This window comes from Mauremys reevesii, linkage group 3 (assembly GCF_016161935.1).
Source record: "Mauremys reevesii isolate NIE-2019 linkage group 3, ASM1616193v1, whole genome shotgun sequence".
NCBI lineage: Eukaryota > Metazoa > Chordata > Testudines > Geoemydidae > Mauremys > Mauremys reevesii.
The window spans coordinates 95,949,633-95,955,829 of record NC_052625.1 but is presented as its reverse complement, the minus strand read 5'-3'; positions in this window follow the sequence as shown (position 1 = coordinate 95,955,829).

Here is a 6,197-nt window from a genome sequence, read left to right as displayed (position 1 = left end):
CGACTCACCTCAGAGACAACCAGAGAGGGAAGTATCCTGTGGACCTTGGACTTTGGTGACCCCCTTTACTTATTGTGGTTTGGGTTTCCCCACTTGCGGAAAGCCTTGGACTAAGATGACCACAGGGGAGTGGATGAGAGGAAGAGGAGAATCTTAAGCAGCTTTGGTTTCCAGACCACTGGTAGCCCAAAGGGCTCTGGGTTGGAGCCTGAGGGAATGGGAGGGCCCGGGCTCCCCTCCCTACAATCCCCTTGGCAGTCAGGAGTTGCAGGCATGGCGACTAGACAATGCTCCCCAAGTGAGGACTGTTACAGGCAGGAAGGCTGAATATAGCAATTATTGAGCTATTATGCTGTTGCTGGTTCTGAGGAAAAGTCTTTGCTTTAGTGTGAATGTCTTGAAGCAACGATGCACTTTGTAGCAAAGGCTAGGATATTCTGTGCAGCTTTAGACTTGGTCATTTCACTTTTGACCAGACCTTTACCTTGACACAGCTTTTTGAGAAGATGGCTGAATTTAATAAATTGTGTGCATCACTTTTGATACATTTCCCATAGGCCTTTGATTCAGTGCATCAAGCAAGTTTGTGGGATCTGATGAGCTGACTTGGCACCCCTGGGAATATATAGCCATTGATAGAAGAGCTCTATAATGGAACAGAGTCAATGGCAGATACATGACATGGTATTCTGTCTCCACGGGAATTCAGCAAGGCTGCTTTCTTTCACCATCGTTGTTCAGAATCAGCATTGGTTGGTTGATGGATAAGCTTGAGGAGAAAGCTGTCAGTAGCACTGAGCTGAACACCATTCTGCTTCGTGATCTCAAGTATGCCGATGATGTTGTCTTGGTGGCTCAATCTGGTGAATCACTGCAGCTCATGGCTGATTTGGTCAGGCATGAAGCAGCACACACTGGTCTGGTTTTTAATCCACATAAAACTAAGTCCCTGGCCACTACCATCAAGCCGTCTCCAGTTCCAGATTACAACCAGCTCAGTATTAATCTGTCCATATGGGACATTGAGCAGGTGGTAACTGTCAAATTCTTGGTCAGCATCATAGGCAGTAGTGGAGGATGCTCAAAAGAAGTATAAACTTGCATAGCAGCAGCTTATGTCATGTTTTGGGCCTCACAGTGGCCTCTGTGGAAAGATGACATCAAACTTGCCATGAAACTATGGGTCTATAAAACCACGATTACACCAACTCTGTTGTACAGAAGTGAAACATGGACACTGAGGAAGGCTGAGGTAGACCAGACTGACTTTTTCAGTTCTCATCATCTTTGTCAGCTGCTCCATATTTAGAGGACAAGATCAGACATGAGAATATGTGAAGCTGAACCCAGCAACTGCCTGTAGCAGGACTCGTTTCGTTTTGGCAGCTTTCTTGGTATTGACATATTATTAGGATGGAAGAACAATGAATTCAGAAGCATGTTTTACCAAGGAATGCAGCTATATGGCCAGCAACCAAATGGGTGCCAAAAGCTGTGATAGCATGATAAGATTGCCAGTGATGGACATAAACTAGTTTTACAACCAGACAACTTTAAGGACAAGCCAGAGATTGATTGTGTGGTGCTCAATCTGCAAGAAGGCTATGTTTCTTTGGGATTTGATGATGATAATCAATTAAGAAGCAAATCCTGCCCCTCCCATAGTCATGAAAGTCTTCAAAGGCAGCAGAAGAGGTACACTTCTGTTGTGCAGAGAGGTGCAGGATTCAGAGGGCATTCACAGTGGAACTGAGAGGGCTTCCTGTACCTTAGATTACTGCATGAGTTTGAGGAGCAGAACTGATGGATCTTTAGCTATGCAGAGCCACTGACCAACATCCTAGCTGCTGGGGTAAGTTTTGTCACTTCTGCTTCTTTTACTGCTGCTTCCAGGGATAGAAGAGAGCCCCATGCAGCAGCCCCTGCCATTATATTAAGTTAATTTTGCTTTTAAGAATCTTACAGTTCCTTTTAGTGTTTATTATCTAGAGACAAAATACCCCTTGGTCTTTGCATTTTCCTCTTATTTTGAGGACCTAATGTACTAGTAATCCAACTGTCTTTTCAGAGAAGAGGATGTGTTTTTAACAAGATTTGAATTAGAAAGTAAAAGACAGAAGAGAAAATGTAGGATTTCTTTTCAGATAACTCAGGGTGCCATAGTAACAGCAATGCTACTAAATCCCTGTGCAGTGAGATGATGTGTGTAGGGGGGTGGAAGCCCTGGGCATGATTTTGCTTTTCCTTACAACAGGACTTGCTTTTTTTTTTTTTGGTCTCAGTAACACACTGTTCCTCTGGACCTCATTCATGCTCTCAGAGAGTAGTCTGATCAAGATGATAGACCAAAGTGAATTCTGGTATACAGAAAAAGGATTATAGGAATTTGAACTCCAGGCATTCTACAAACCAATACAAAAATTACTCAGAATGCAACACACCTGGGACCACCCATAAAGAAATTCACTAAAATCAATGTAGCATAGTGCTGTGTAGACATGTGGTATAAATGTAATATCACTTATGCCCGTGTAGCCACAGCAATGTGAACACGCCCAACTGGGGTCAGATGCAATGTAGGGCTGTCCTTACCCATACGCAAAGTATGCAGCTGCATAGGGCACCAAGAAATGTGGGGCACCACATTGCCTGGTGCCCTACGCAGCTGTGTGCTGCTCCAGCCACTGCTCTGCCTCTTCCCCATGGCCCCGGCCCCTGCTCCGCCCCCACTCCACCCCTTCCTCAAAGCCTCCGCCCCTGCTCTGCCCCAGCCCCGCCTCCATTCCACCCTTTCCCCAGGTCCCGGACCCTGCTCTGCCCCCGCCCTGCCTCTTTGCATCTTTGGATCAGGCCCATATTGGATACCAGTACCATGCAAAATACATTGTTTTTAATTTTGGCTGTGGAGTATAATAAAATGTATTTCTTTCATTACACAGTTACACACTGAAATTACCAATCTTTACATCTGAGGCCTGATCTTGTACCATTTAAGTCATTGGGTGTTTTGCCATTGACTTATGTGAATTCAGGATCAGACCCATGAAGCTGAATTCAGAAGTACATAAAAGAAAATATTTTTGAATATTTTCTGGACTTCATAATTTCTATGCCATTATTTTCTTGTTATCAAATCTTTTTAACCAAAAAAACCATCTTCCCATGGCAAAGTATTCTAAAATAAAACATCTTCATTATGGATACATTTCAAGCTCAAAAAGCCATCCAATACTAATCATTTTTTTCCCATTTAGGCAGATGTGTGATGGATGGAAATAAGTCCTGCTTACCAAAATATCTAGGGAAGTAGAATAGATTTGAGCACCACTAATCTACTCAACTGGTTCTTAAACCTCTAACACTTTCATAACTCCTCTGTTGCCCCCCACAACCCACATCTTTGCATGCATTCACACTCACTTTTAAGCCCCATTGGAAAAATCCTGATTGTCTGTCAGTGAAGTTAAATCACCTTTTCTGGCTTCCAAAGGTAGGGAATGGTGACCACTCTCATCCTCATTCATAGTACTGATCCTTGCACAAATCTCCGTCTGGTCATCTGGCACAATCTTCATAAAGTTTTCAAGCAAGTACTCTGCAACAATCTCTGGTGGCACTGTCACTGTGAAGATGCTGGCAGCAAATAGGTCCAGGTGACCCTGAGCCACCACGAGCTATTGTCTTCTCTGGGCCTTCGACACCCTCCAGAGTAATTTATCAGCCAGAATCACCACTGCCTTCAATAAGATTAGCAATATTGTTGCACTATCCCTACATTTATTACCTGGATACATGACTGTCCATCCCCATCAACCCTCATGGCTACAGGTTTTGAAAAGTGCCCCCATATACTCACCATGTTGGGCGCTGCTGAACTGCCCTGAAGAAAGCTGCCATGCAACAAGTCTGACCCACTTCTTACTTTTATGGGAAATTTTAGGGAGTTTTCTTGTGTATTTTTTTCCTGTCCACTAGCTCTTTAAATCTAACAGTGGCTGTCGGTCTTATTTTGTTCTTTATCAGTGGCCTGAGCTGGGGTACCCTTGAGAGGCATCCCCACTGCACCTGCTGAAAGACTGATCTTGATCAGGAGGAAGAAGAAACGAACAAGGAAGGACATGGTCTTAGTTTTCCCCAGAGCTCTACGTTTGGGACCTGCAAAACAAGCGAGTAGAAGGGGCACATGCCTGAGGAGAGGCAGAAAGACTGGGGAGTGCATACAGAAGTCCACCAAGATATTTTGCAGCTCCCAAGACAGCAAAACAGATGTTATAAAGCATTATGGAGAAAAACTTCCAAAGACTTGTGCAGGCAGCCATTTTACTGCATGGACAATTCTGTTTCCAGGGCCTGACCCCCACCAAAATGATGCATTGTCCTTCCACTCAACTCCAGTGGAAAACAAGAACACTCTCTCATAAGTAGGGTGACCAGACAGCAAGTGTGAAAAATCGGGACAGGGGGTGGGGTGTAATAGGAGCCTATATAAGAAAAAGACCCTATAAAATCAGGACATCTGGTCACCCTACTCATAAGTCAGTGGGACAGATGCTGGTGCGGAGCACAATGGGATGCCTTCCCACAGCGGAGCACTCCTTTTGCTGCTATAACTTCCTGCACTGAGGACACATGGCTCTGGCAAAGGCAGCCAGGCATGCATATTCTCTAGCAACACTGCAGTGTCGCCAGTTATATTCCAGCAAAAATGCTAATGGTAAAACTTTTTAATGTGGTCTGATAAAAGTTGGCTTCATTCCTAAGTCACTTCTGGACTATTATTTTTACTCCAAAGTAGAACTTCTTCCACAGTACAAACAGATGGTCTAATTTATGGAACCCTTTTGTGTATTCTAATCAGAATTTTATGAGCTCTTTTAATGTCCAAATAGTATAATTTTTTCCCTGTCTTCAATGGGCCAAGGAAAGAAACTAGAAAGGAAAACAAAAGTAAGGAAAAAGGTGTCAGTTAAAAACAAAAATTGAGATGTTTATTTTTTCCTCATACTTACATAAATCAAAATTGGGTGAACAGATTAACTTTACACTTCCCACATAAAAAATCACCTAGAAATGGATGGGACTAATCATGGAATGTTTCAACACAAAAGAGTTTCTTTTCATTTATTTGTGTGTGTGTGTGGGGGGGGAATGCAGATGTTGTTGCCCTTCATAAAAAAGTTGAGTCCAAGTTTAAAATTTGGGTCACCTTTATTTTATCTAAACCTGTTTATGCCTCTCTACTTTAAACCTTACGCACTGCTCTGTCTTGTATGCACCATGGCTAATCCATCTGTTTCCAAGTGACAGAGAAACGTAGACTTGCCAAGTGGCTAGGTGACTCCCTACCTCTTTGAGCCTGCCTACCATATTGCATTGTGGCTGTTTATCACTAGAACAAGTCCACATGACTACATATGTGAAATGTGATGGCAAGAAAGTCTATCAGAACAGTCCATGTTCCCAATAGGAGCCATTTACCTAACAACAGTGTCAAGATAGCACATGTAGTTAGGGTGACCAGATGTCCCGATTTTATAGGGACAGTTCTGATATTCAGGGCTTTTGCTTATATAGGTGCTTGTTACTCCCCACCCCCTTTCCCGATTTCCCACACTTGCTATTTGGTCACCCTACATGTAGTGAAGGAAAGTAAGGATAGATAGTATTCGTATGGGGCTAAACCTCAACATTTTTATTCAGTTTTTATTAATTAATTAAGTGGACAAAATGTCATTGTATGTTTAGAATTTGGGCCTGAGTGAGAGGAGAACCTTATAACAGCTGAATAAGCATCCAAAAGTTTTGAATCTGTATCTGAAGTTGCCTTACCCTTTAAGGTTTAGAAAACTCAAAAGGACAGGCGCTCTCCTGGGATTTCCAGCACTACCTGATTTTGATGAACCCAATACTACCACTATAACCACTCTGGTATTAATATATTTCTGGTTCTACACCCAGCTGAAAAAAGTGTAGCGGCAAATAGACATTTAAACACGTGCAAACAAATATTTGACTTAACTATCTCTGGATCTCAGAAAGAATCAGATTTGTTCACTTTTGAGCCTGGCATGAAGACCTGAGATTAGTTCTTATTTTAGCCTAATCAGACACGTTTTAAAAATATTGTTTCACTTTGCTCATGCACTGTTAAATTAATGATAAGCAGAACACTTAAAAGGTACGAGGGGCCAGGTCTT